This window comes from Anarhichas minor, unplaced genomic scaffold, assembly GCF_050575085.1.
Source record: "Anarhichas minor isolate MPS153535 unplaced genomic scaffold, ASM5057508v1 ptg000034l, whole genome shotgun sequence".
Classification (NCBI taxonomy): domain Eukaryota; kingdom Metazoa; phylum Chordata; class Actinopteri; order Perciformes; family Anarhichadidae; genus Anarhichas; species Anarhichas minor.
The window spans coordinates 812604-825513 of NW_027466480.1; positions in this window are offsets into that span (position 1 = coordinate 812604).

Here is a 12910-nt window from a genome sequence, read left to right on the forward strand (position 1 = left end):
CCAGTGACCACACACGTGACGTGTGCGCAGAATCAAGTTAGGGAACGGGACCGGAGTTTACATAATAGAATAAGACAAAAGTTATGCACAAGTTGATATTTTTCATAAATTCTTAAATGTGACTGTAACATTGAAACAGCATTGAGAGAGCTAGGTAGGGAGATACAACTTCCAGAAATCTTTTTAGGCATTTAAATTGATACATTAAGGGAACATTTCCAGAAAATGTCTTAGGGGAAAGGGGTCGTATTAGGAGACTTTGTACCGTTGACCTCGGTATTTCTACAATCCTGGCTACGGCCCTGCCTCTATTTGACTTGAAGTTTAAATTCCTCCATTCAATATCTACATCCATTTAACCTGAAGTAGCACGGGTACAAAGTCGTCTTTTCCAGCTCAGCCAAGTGTTTAAAATGACCGCCCATTTTTAAATCCAGGCCTGCACATGACGAATATTAGACGTGGATAGTTAAGAAAGCAAAGGTATGAGATGACGGTGCTGGACCATTATGAGTGCACATGGTGCTATTAGTGTTTTAAATCATCATCATCATCATCCTCTTCATCACTGGAGATCTGCAGCAACAATCATACTCGGTGTACAAACTCATGTGGTCGAAACGAGAAAAAAAAAACTTCCACTCAATCATTCCGTTTGACTCCATGTTGAAGAGAGGGGGCGGGTGGGTTTTTGGTTTTTAAGCAGTGATTTTAAGAAGGGAGACTTGATGCTATGCTATAAATTGATGTGCAATGTTTGTGCTTTACACGGGTAGCGGCGAGATGCTTTTTTTGACTATGGACTCTGGGATGGACTGACAGCCAATAGTTCTTTCTCCGCCGTTTGAGCCAATGCTGTGACATCGTGGCGGCGCTGATGATGTCACGCTGTCGTTGATGAAGTCACAGTGGCGACAACGATGAATGCTGTTGGATGTAGTTATGCAGAAAACGTTTTGGTGAAATTCAAACAATAAAGACAAATTACAATTCTCTTTGTTGTAGTTTTCTTTGTGTGTCATCTACTCTTTTTCTGCAGATGTTGCCTTGCAGACATTTGGTCCATGTTATTCACTAATGAACCGCTGTGCATGTACAGTAGATCCCTGTCCCATGACCACTAGAGGGAAGCAGACACATACAGTACAGGCCCTTGTCTCCAGCGTTCCTTCACACACGCTGCTTTCATAGCAAGTGATCAAAAGTACTTGTTTTTTCATATTTGTGTTGTCTGTGCTGGCAGCCACATGTAAAAGAAGGGAAATACATTGTGTTTTAAGGTTGAGGCATTGTGCGTTATGAATAAAACATGTTTTGGAGAATAATTTCTGTCCCCGAGATGAGAGCTGGGCTGCTGTAATAGCCTCCTGTCACTGACCTTGACTCTTCCAATGCAAGCAAGCTGTTAGTCAACAGGAGGAAATGTGGCTGCGGTGCGGCGGAGGCCTTTTTTTTTTGTAAATTACAAAAACACAGCCATGAATCACAATACAGCCAGCCCTGCTGATTGCAGCCTAAAGGACTGGGTATATGTAACCGGAGAGAATTACATTTTCTTCAGAGAATTTTGGAATGAAAAAAAACAAAAAAACTCAAAAGATAAAGGTTGTTACAAGTTTGTTTCTTGTAGTCGACATGAAGGAACGCTTTCCATGACTGGCTCGCACCAGCTATTTGTGAATCCATCACTAAGTTTCTGTTCTCTGTAAATAGTTTCAAACTTAGTGACTTTACTAAACTGGGTTTCACGGTTCAAACTAAAAGAATGTCTGAGTAATGTACAAATTGGTTGCTGATTGGTGCTGTCCGATATATCATCAGCACAGTTTGCGTTACACACTCTAGCGTAGTCAGCGACCTTATCAGCAACACACCTATTTGTCGGCAGGTTGGCATATTCAACCCAATGCATCATGGGAAAATCCCCCTCTAGGTTTCAGCTACCAGCTAACTTAATGATGGCGAGATGAAGCTTCATGAAGCATTGATGCTTTCAAGCTAAATTGTTCATAAAACACAAAACCACCTATTGGCCAAAGAGTGTAAAACAGGCAGGTATATTCTTAGGTTTACAGTTATGGCTATTTGGAAATGGTAATGTAATCCACTTACTAAATATATTATCTCGTGTATTGTGATTATATAACATAACTGTATATTAAACAATAATTTTCTTTTGAGTACTGCATCAATTTTGTGTAAACCAAGCCTTAGGTCAATATTTGTATATTATAGTGGCTATGGGGCAATATTAGTGTTCTAAAACTGGGAAGTGGCAGTGGTTTAACCGGGCAGAGGGCAGGGTTTATATTACTGACAAAATCTCCCAGCAAAATCTGAACCACTTCCTGAACCAGTCAAGTGTTACGGACGGGCTGCGAGGCTTCAATGACGTCATTGGTCGAAAACAATACAAGCCTCTCGATACGAGCATCGCGGAAAACTTCCGGGATTTCTATAGTAAATGATATACAGCGACTTTGACTCTTCCGATGCAAGCAAACTGTTGGCCAACGGGAGGAAATGTGGCTGCAGTGTACCCAAGGGCCTTTTTTGTAAATTACATACATCATTTAATATAGAAAAAGTATCTTGAAAATAGTTTAAAATGCACATCGACATAAAGAAGAAAAGCTTTATGTGAAGAAAAGCTGCCATACCAAGATAAATGTTTATAATATACAGTTCAGAATTGGTTGGAGCTTGACAAATATGTCTTCTAGAGTCTGTCCCTATAAGAAAGGAAAATAAATGGCATTAGAGAAAAACAGTTTTTCTTTTATTAACTTATGTATAGTGTTCATGCTGATATTCATATCAGGCCGGGTGTATAAGGGATGGACGGGAGGAGGAGTACAGGGCAGTAGTGGATGACTTTGTGGAGTGGGGCGGTAGAAATCACCTGCTTCTGAACGTGGCCAAGACCAGAGAGATGGTGGTCGACTTCAGGAGGAAGACGACGGCTCCACAACCGCTGAGAGTTCTGGGAGAGGATGTGGACATGGGGGAGGAGTACAAGTTCCTGGGTGTCTCCATTGACAACAGACTGAACTGGAAGGCCAACATCAACGCTGTGTACAAGAAGGTGATGAGTCGACTGTTTTTCTTGAGGAAACTTCGATCCTTCAACGTGTGCAGCAAGATGTTGGAGATGTTCTACCAGTCTGTTGTGGCCAGTGCACTTTACTTCACCGTAGTCTGCTGGGGGAGCAGCATTGGAGCCGGAGACACCAACAGACTTAATAAACTGATTAAGAAGGCCGGCTCCATCATTGGCTGCAAACAAGACAATCTGGAACAGGTGGTGGAGAGGACACTGAAGCAACTATTATCCATATTGGATAACCCGGACCACCCTCTCTACCACCTACTGCAGGGACAGCGGAGCACTTTCTCCAACAGACTGATTCAGCTCCACTATCACAAGGACAGATCCAGGAGAACATTCCTGCCCTCTGCAATAAGACTGTACAACAAATCCCCTCTGGCCAGATCATCCATCACATGACTACACACTGCTACACTGTTGTTTGCTGTTGGTTGATCTTTGCACTACTGTTTTTTACCTAGTTAGTTAATTTAACACTATTCTATTTCATTGTATATATTGTGTATTTTTGTTATTTTCTTTTCTTATATTCAATATGTTCTACTCTGATATTTTATTGTATATATTGTGCATACTTAATATCTTTACTCCGTTACTTCGTTTGCTGAAGTATCTTTGCTGCTGTAACATACAAATTTCCCCCTGGGGATGAATAAAGTATCTATCTATCTATCTATCTATCTATCTATCTATCTATCTACCTCTCTACCTCTCTACCTCTCTCTCTATCTATCTCTCTACCGCTCTATCTGTCTCTCTATCTATCTCTCTACCTCTCTATCTATCTATCTATCTATCTATCTATCTATCTATCTATCTATCTATCTATCTATCTATCTATCTATCTATATTGTAGGCCTTTGGTGCCAATGTGATGTTAAGGATTCTTGATTGATTGAGTGATGACTTTTTAAAAATCTTTTCGGCATACCATGACTTTTATTAAAAAATGTTGACATACTATACTATACAATTTTTTCGATATACTATGCCATGACTTTTTTGTCCTTTTATAAACATACTGTATTATGCCTTTTTTCGACATACCATATCATGTTTTTTTCACTTTTTGAACATACCATATTATGACATTTTTTTTATATGAAATACATACCATGACTGATTGTTTTTCACACAATATACTATGATTCATGTGGACATACGATACCGATATTGTTTTTTCACTTTTTCCGGCATACTATGCAATGATTTTTTCACCCTTTTCTTTACTATGACGAGTTTTTTCACTTGTTTTGACGTAGTATACTATGACTTTTTTCACTTTTTTCTCGATAAACTATAATACGCCTTTTTTAAAATTTACTTTACATACGATGACTTTTTTAAACTTTTTTAGACGTACTATACTTCGATTTTTTCAACATCCTATGCAATGCCTTTCTTTTACATTTACTGACATACTATAATAGTTTTTCTGCTTTTTTTTCGACTTACTATTATATGACCTTTTTATATTTTGACATATATTATTGGTCTGTTTTTTTCCATATACAACATTGTATGCTATGACTTTTTCGTCTATACTATGATTGTTTTTTCACTTTTTTAGACATACTATAGCACTTTTTAAAAACTTTTGTTCTAATATCACTTTTTAATGACATATTTTGACGGACTATTGAATAACTTTTTGTGACGTACTATTACTATACAACATGACTTCTTTTCTTACATTTTCTGACATATTGTACTATTACTTCTTTTTGGCATACTTCCTTATGACGATCTAGCAACCACATACTGAATCATTAAGACATTGTGGTAACTCTTTTCATCTCTTTCACTAACTTAATCTAGGTTTCTTTTTTACACTGAAACACTTAAAATACATACATGTTCAAACTGACAGATTTTGGGTTCATAAAACATACAATTTTATTTGCAATTTGTGACAGCAGTTATCTATTTGGAGTGCTCACATGTACTTAACTTTCTTTGTCTATTGCTATATTCATTTTCATTAACTTTAGTTCATTATCTTCTATGCAGTTGATTCAGTTTTCTTTGAGTTACCAGTTCCTGGGGATTGGCTGCATCTGCCCCACTCAACAGTGCTGATTGTCAATTGGACTGCACCGTGTTCCTCCTGCTTCATGGGGAGGGTTTTATTTAATTTGTTTTTGTTATAAGTCCTTTTGACTGAATGTGTTTTTGATATTATTGTTTAATTTTTTCCCCCTTAGTTAATATTAGATATACCGAGTTCTGTCTCGTGTTTCTCTGGGCTTTGCGGATGGTTCCATCTCACTCATTCTTTTAAATTAAAATGAGTTTAACAACTTTACTCACCAGAAAGTGGTCTTCAGTCAGGAACACTCTCGTCATAGATTTTAACCATTTATTGCAACAAATGGACATACAGTTAAACTTGGCGATGATGGCTCTGTTCTTTGAATGCTCCCCGGATTAGCCAGCAGCTACCAAGCTAAAACGAGGAGCACCGAGCAACAACGCCCAAGGGTTTACAGGAATGAGCCAGAAGTACATTTTGTAAATATTTCAACCATTTGATGAACTCTGAACTAAAAAAGGGGTGGAGGAGGCGAAGCTTCGCCAGCAGTGCGGTCTGTAACAGCGTTGGTGTAGAATGAATCAGTGAGGAGGGAGTCCTATTTAAATAAACCTCCTTGAAGTGAGAGTGGGCTGTGATTGGTGCGTGGCCGATTGGAAGCTATGATTCAAACAGCTGGCTGTCAGTTACAGCTGGGGACGTATGACTTCCGTGTCCTGCATGAACTAACGCGATGCTTCATTTTACCAAGTTTCTTTCAGTATCGTGAGCTAAGCAGAAATGGGTTAAGGTCATCAATTACATTTTACAGTGTAGAGCTATAAGGATATGTTTGTGATTTTGAAGAACAAAGCTAATTTATACAACACATATCAAAATGAGCAGTAAAGTGTTTCACAGGCAGACATAAAAAGCAAAAAGGATAGCATACAATGCAGACAAACGCACATTTATACTAAAATATATATTTACAAACACATAATAAGAAAATCCGAATGCGGTCTGCAAACTACAAGTAGCTTACATATCACATATTAAGTATATGATCCTTGGTCTTTTGGGGGACGGGGATTGATGGTGGAGGCCTTGAAGCAGGCTGGTACGTGACATATGGCATTATTATTATCTTACTCACTTTGTTATGCAGGTGTAGCTGGTCTATCAGAGAAAGAAGACAACATGCAAGATCAACGCTCAACGTTCACGCAGAACATCTAGAGTTTCCATGAGGACGAAGAAGACATTTTTTTTAAGTTCCTTTAACTGACCACACAATCAAAAGTTAGCCGGACTTTATGGAGGACGGATATGTTGATGAATCCGCAGCCTCTGAGAAGTGCGGTGTCCGAGAGTAGAGCCGTTACCACTTTACCTGTGATTGGCACAGCTGTTTCAGAGCGATGAGACGAGAGATGTGTCTGGCTGAGAGAGTATTTAGGTGTGGAATGTATCAATGGAGAATATATGGGAGAGGAAAGTTACCGCTCTAAATTTTACTGTGTAGATTAAACGCAATTTAGAACATGTTCACTATTAGTAAGGCCAACTCATTAAAACATGCAGTAATTAAGATCAGCATACAGTATATGTTGGAATAATGGCATTAGAATGTGCTAGATGCAAAATTTGGGCTTTTACGGCCCAATTGTTTTCCGCCACCGAACACAGGAAGCCCTGTACTTTTTGGTAGATAGCTTTAAATAAAAACGTAAAACAAAGCAAGTTAGAGCTTCCCGTCCTACAGAACATTCATATTACAACATCGGTCATTGGTGAGCAACCAACATCTCTTACGCCCCTCCATTCAAAGCAGTCTAGGACCGGGCCTGACTCACGTATAAAGAAGCTGTCACTATGTGCTTCCTCTGTGTTGGCAGGTTTGTGAACCTCATTAGCCACTGAAGGAGTTCTCAGCATCTGCACAAATCAAGACAGAGACACTGACAGACCCTATCAGTGGTCATCTGGATTAAAGGCATCATTATTTTGCCTACAATTGGTTACATATATTTTGGGGGTGTGCCGTACTTTCCTACACAGTATTTGTCCATTTTTTCTTTTTTACAACTTTGTCTGTTGGCGAATTCAATAAAATGGACTAAATGTAACATGATCCAGTGTTCTGTGAGATATTTGACCCACAGGGATGTTGGGTTTAAATGATGCTTCTTTAAAGCTACTTCAAGGATGAGACGTAACCCCTTGAGATGTACCATCTCGTTTTCAAGGGGAACAATTAGATGAAACATTTCATTAAAAAAACCCTGATCAAATAAATAAATATCCCCTTATAAATCACTTCCTTGCTCCACTATGTCCGCTAGCTGGAAGCATTTAGTGATGGGTGCACGGTGGGTTTATCAGCACTTCTGCTGACAGCTACGGCTGGAAACAAGTTTCACGAGTTTTCCGGGCCAGAAAACCCAAAACAATGAGCTGAAATACGTTTCGCAGAGCGTGGGGGTTAATTATCTGTCGGGTTTGTCGCTGCAAGCGGCCCATTTTTACGTGTCACTTTGTAATTTCATCCATTGTTGAGTTGAAAAAATTTAATTAGCGCAGCGTTAAATCCATCTTTTCCAACGTGTCACTCCGCTCCGTTCTATTCTCTGCAGGCCGAAGGACTCATTTGGACAATGTGAAGCGAAGCTCAACATGATGTAAAGGCTTTTGGAAAGCTTTGATGGGCTCTGTGTGCAAACACTGAACAGCCTGCCTTTGTGCTTGCTCAGGTACCTTGTGTTTGAGATAGTCTTCATCCTGTCTTGGCTTCGGTCAGCTTTGTCTCTCCGGCGCTAATCCCATGTGCTCTCACGCGGGAGGTTGATGTTATACACTCAGCTAAAACCTGCCAGATTTCGCCCAGAACAGCATCTTTTGGCCGATAGTTTTCCCCCAGCAGCTGTGTGTGTCTCTGTGTGTGTGTCTGCATATACAAGCGTGTGTGTGTGTGTGTGCGAGTCCTGTTTGACAATGCTATCTCAGCTCTATGTGCCTTTGGCTCGTGCCGTAGGGCCGGTGTAATGAGCACTATTTAACAGCTTTGCACCGCACTCTGTGTGAGGTTGTGTGTGTGCTTAATTCCTCGAGCCAGTAATTAATGGCTAATCTCTCTAAATCAAACAAATGGGAATTAAAAGAGCGGGCTACTCAGCCGAAGATCAGAGCACGATTTCAGGGCTTACACCGCGCAGAGGAATAGATCCTCACATGTGCACACACACCACACACACATGCACGCACGCACACACACACACACACGCACGCACACGCACACACACTATTCAAATCAACGAGTAAATTAGCACACACAACAGCAACAGCCGTAACCCCCCCAACGGTTGTTCAGTGTTGTCTGAGTCAAGCCTGTGTCAAGACCAGCTTTCATTTTCCTGTGCAGGGCTCTCTACGAGTCGTATCACTGACGGGCTGGCTCCTTCTCCCTCCAGCTGCCATTGTCTAATAAGAGGGAGACAGGCAAATAGGGAGAGGGGGGTGAGGAAGAGAGAGAGAGCAGCAAGAGGAAGAGCCAGCAGTAAGTGTTTGGCCAGCAGTAATTAAGTTTAGACAGGCTCTCCAGGGAACCATTATGAAAGTCGTATCTGCTAATAAGAAAAAGAAGACACTGTAATTACAGTTCTATATAGAGTACAGGAGAGGAGAGGAGGACGGCGAGAGGGAAGGGAGAGAAAGAGTGCAGACAGGAGTGAAATATTACTCATGTACACTGTACCTGCTTTGTTTCAGTAGCTCAGCGGCCCTCCTCCTTTAGCCATGAGGAGAGGCCGGAAGGACTGTGGTTTTGGAAGCATGTTTGGGTCGGGCATTACAACACCAAAATCATTGGTTGTTCCCCAGTAGATCACACACTTTGGCACATCTAGTGAAGTTTTCTGTGATGCATGTCAAAGGGTTGGTTCACACACATTGCAAAAACACATAGTTTGTGGTATTTCGCTATGCAGATAGTTTCAGTTTTGTTTGCTCAGGTTTTGCAATACCAATACAATGGAGGTGAGATACATGTAGTTTGTAGTGCTCACAGTGCTGGAGAAAATATTTTTAAATAAAACATGTTTTCCAGAAACAGGGATAGAACTAGAGGTCAGTGCAAAAATATGTTTTTTTTATTGGTAATGCTTTGTTTTATCTGTTCATACCTCTGTCATCAGAGTACACACCTGATATGCTCTCTCTCTCAGAAAGTAATTGCACATCACTACTACTATACACCCACAACCTGGTGTCAGCTGGAACGTGTTGACTTATTCTCCAAGACTTCTCCTCGATCTGCTGTAACTTAATTGGATTGGACCGTATTTGCGCATCGCTTTGGACAAAAGCATCTGCCAAATGGATGAATAAAGACAAATACAAATAAATCATGAAATCATAAAATCATAATTTGTTTCTAAGTACCCCTTCTGTAAAGATATGTGTAATTTGATACTAATAATGGGGTCCTACTAATTCTTTTTTCAAACAAAAGCTCCATTTAAATCCATTACATTTATATTTTTTTTCACAATTTTGCATGTTCAGCTAACCTGTGCACTGACTAAAATACTAGATAAATTGATAAGAAATTATTGAGATTTTTATTTTGTTTACGTTTTACCCTTAGTGCTAAAAGTGAGAAATTTCCTATCAGCTCAAAAGTTGAGTGGTATGTAAAAGTGATGGTCTGCTACATTTTGTAGTATTGCCTTTTGTGGGTAAAGATTACCCCGATACATACCCAAATTTCTGCAAGAAAGTAAATTAGCATATTTTCCAATGTATTTTTCGAGATGTATACTATATACCCGTTATGTCCAACCTGTTATTGGTTGTCCTGCTGTCTCTCCCAATGTTCCCCGTCTGTATATCGATTGTTGCTATCCAATCGAATACATAGAATATGGGAGTTTTTCCATTGGATTATGGATTATTGCAGAGAATAAACTCTGTGGCAAACACAAGTTTATGATATTTACAAGTTTTGTTCAGCAAAGATAATGTTCACAAATGAACACCACTTTAAAGATTTAAAGAAGTGTGAATGTAATCAGTAGAAGTACAAAGCTAAGATGTGAAGGACGAGGGAAACCGAGGTGCAGAAATGCTGACTCATTTCTTCAGTACTCGATTAAGGCAAAATATCAACAAAAACAGCTTAATTATACAGCGCACAAAATAAAAAAAAACATAGTTACTCACCAAAGATAGTTCCCAGAAATAAAAGTGATCCTGTGAACTCAGCAAACCTCTGTGTCTGCCCAGCTCCACGCGTCCTCCGAACTCTGCAGGCTGTTCTGGCAACAGTCTGATGGTTAGTGAGTCTCCCAGCTGCCCTCTGCTCCCCTGAGGGAGGAACACACACACACACACACACACACACACACACACACACACACACACACACACACACACACACACACACACACACACACACACACACACGGGTGAGTTCACAGTTCAACCGCTCAATCCCACCCTGCTGCTCATCTTGAACACTCTGTTAGTTTGTTCTGCAGACACTAGCCCGGAGGTTTAAGACTGTGCTGCTCCCACGACCCAACCACTATGGCAAGGCAGAGAAGCACCCCCCCCCCCCCCCTCGGTGTCTCACCAATACACCTGATGTAGTAGCAAAAGACAGATACTTAATTTCCTCCTTCCGGCTTGACACATTCCCCTCTGGTCAGTCCCAGAGTTAGCGAGTGGCACGGACACAGCCGGACGGTATTTCTCTGTATGAGGCGTCTGTCACGTCTGTCTTACTGCCAGTTAAGCTATCACCGACAGCAGCTACATTTTTTTTAACAGTGGTGCTGGTGGGTGATGTTGTCCCTGAATGACGCATGGAGGATCAACTCACATTAAAAAAAATGCTACTAGTACAAGTGACAGCACAGAAAAACCAAACTATATTGTACTTTGTCTTGTGCCAAAGCGCAGTGCACTGTCAACTATTTCATGTTTCACAAATGGACACCCAAACATTCCACTCATATGTTCAAAAAACCTTGAACCTTGACTGTTAACGAAAAGATCATATCAAGCTGCTTTATGGGAAATGTAGGAAGTGTTTTTGGAGCTGGGACCATTTTACAGACTAAAAGTCTGAATATTTCTACCTCTACTTCTTTAAATTTCACTATTCTTTTGGAAAAATTGTTCTCGCAGTGCTTTGCTGAAGTAGACTGTATCTTGATTGAAACTATTGTGCTCATTGTACCTTCACAAAGGTACACTCACTGACCCCGCTCGACTCATGATTATCCATGCTACATTGGGTAATACAACAGGACCATTATAATGCTGAAACCAGTCCCCCTGTTGGATTCTGGCCCTGCAGTCCTATTTCATTTTGAAAGCTTATTTTTGATTATAATTATACTGCAAACAAGCTGTGGCCTTCAGACTCCTCAGGGCATATGCACAATGGACCTAGTTGATGCTGAAATCACAGATACAGGAGACCACCAGCAGATGGCACTGTGTCATACATTTGGAGAAAAATCCCCTGCACCACCACCACCATCCCCACCCCTGAGAAAAGTCCCCACAAAACCGCAAACTCTTGTTTATAATGTCACACAATACATGCAGTGGTTTATAATAGATTAGATCACATCAGACGTCTTCATTGCATCCTGTCTCTCAAACAAACAACAAGCAAAGTAATATGCTCCACATGTTACACGGACACCAGAGACATGTGGCTCCAAAAGGTCTATTTCTTGGGAAGCGATGTAGGAAAAAGTGTCACCATGTGTCATTATGTGATGATTGTGAGTAGGAGTATGGTTCCCTGGAGTCAGATAAGTGGCTCCAGACACTGGCAGCTGCCACGTACGTCGAACCCCTCAAAATAGCTCGATGGAGACAGGAAGAGCTTTTGCTAACACGCGCTTCTGTCCATGGACATAATGTAGAAACATGCAGGGTGCGATTTTGAATAAATACAATGACCCTTTTCAGCTGAGATACTTTTACCCTCTTTGGATGATTCCTGAATCCCCCCCGACTCCTCCATTCCTTCACCTTTCACCATCTATTAATCAATCCATCAGTGCAACACATTTTCTCCTCTATTTTCGTAGCTGCGTCCTCACCTGGAGGCTGACTCGTGCTCTGCAAACAAGGTGTGGGTGTGATCTTGTTAATTGGCGTCAAATCATTCCCTACCATTGGTTGCTTGCCTGGACATGTCTTCACAAACACACACACACACACACACACACACACACACACACACACACACACACACACACACACATGTAAGAGCACGTTGTCGATCAACGGGAGTAACCTTGTACTGGATGATATTTTGTGTGTGGTTGATAAAAAAAAAAAAGAATCAGCCGTTCAGTTTTGAAACCATTTAAATACCATCTGAAAGCAAGCATTCATTTTCATTAGCCACTTCACAATTTGTCAGGGTCGTGAAGTTTACTCTGAGCAGGCAGCTGTGTCAAGAGAGACTCCGGAGGGGTCGCCGCAAAGCTAACACACACACAGACGTCCACTCACACTCATGTTAATCCACCTGACCTGGCGTGTGTTTGGACTGTGGGAAGAAAAGATGGAAAGACTGTGTGAACTCCACACACACAACAAAAACTCTCTTATCAGGAGGAAACACGAGCCTAAGAATTTAGAAACTCCTTCCAATGAAACTTTTCTATTTTAGCTTTGAGTAACAAACTGAATACTTTCATCACGTCTGTATAACATAAACACAAAGTTGATTCAACACACTTCCAGCTGATGGAAGAGGTGTT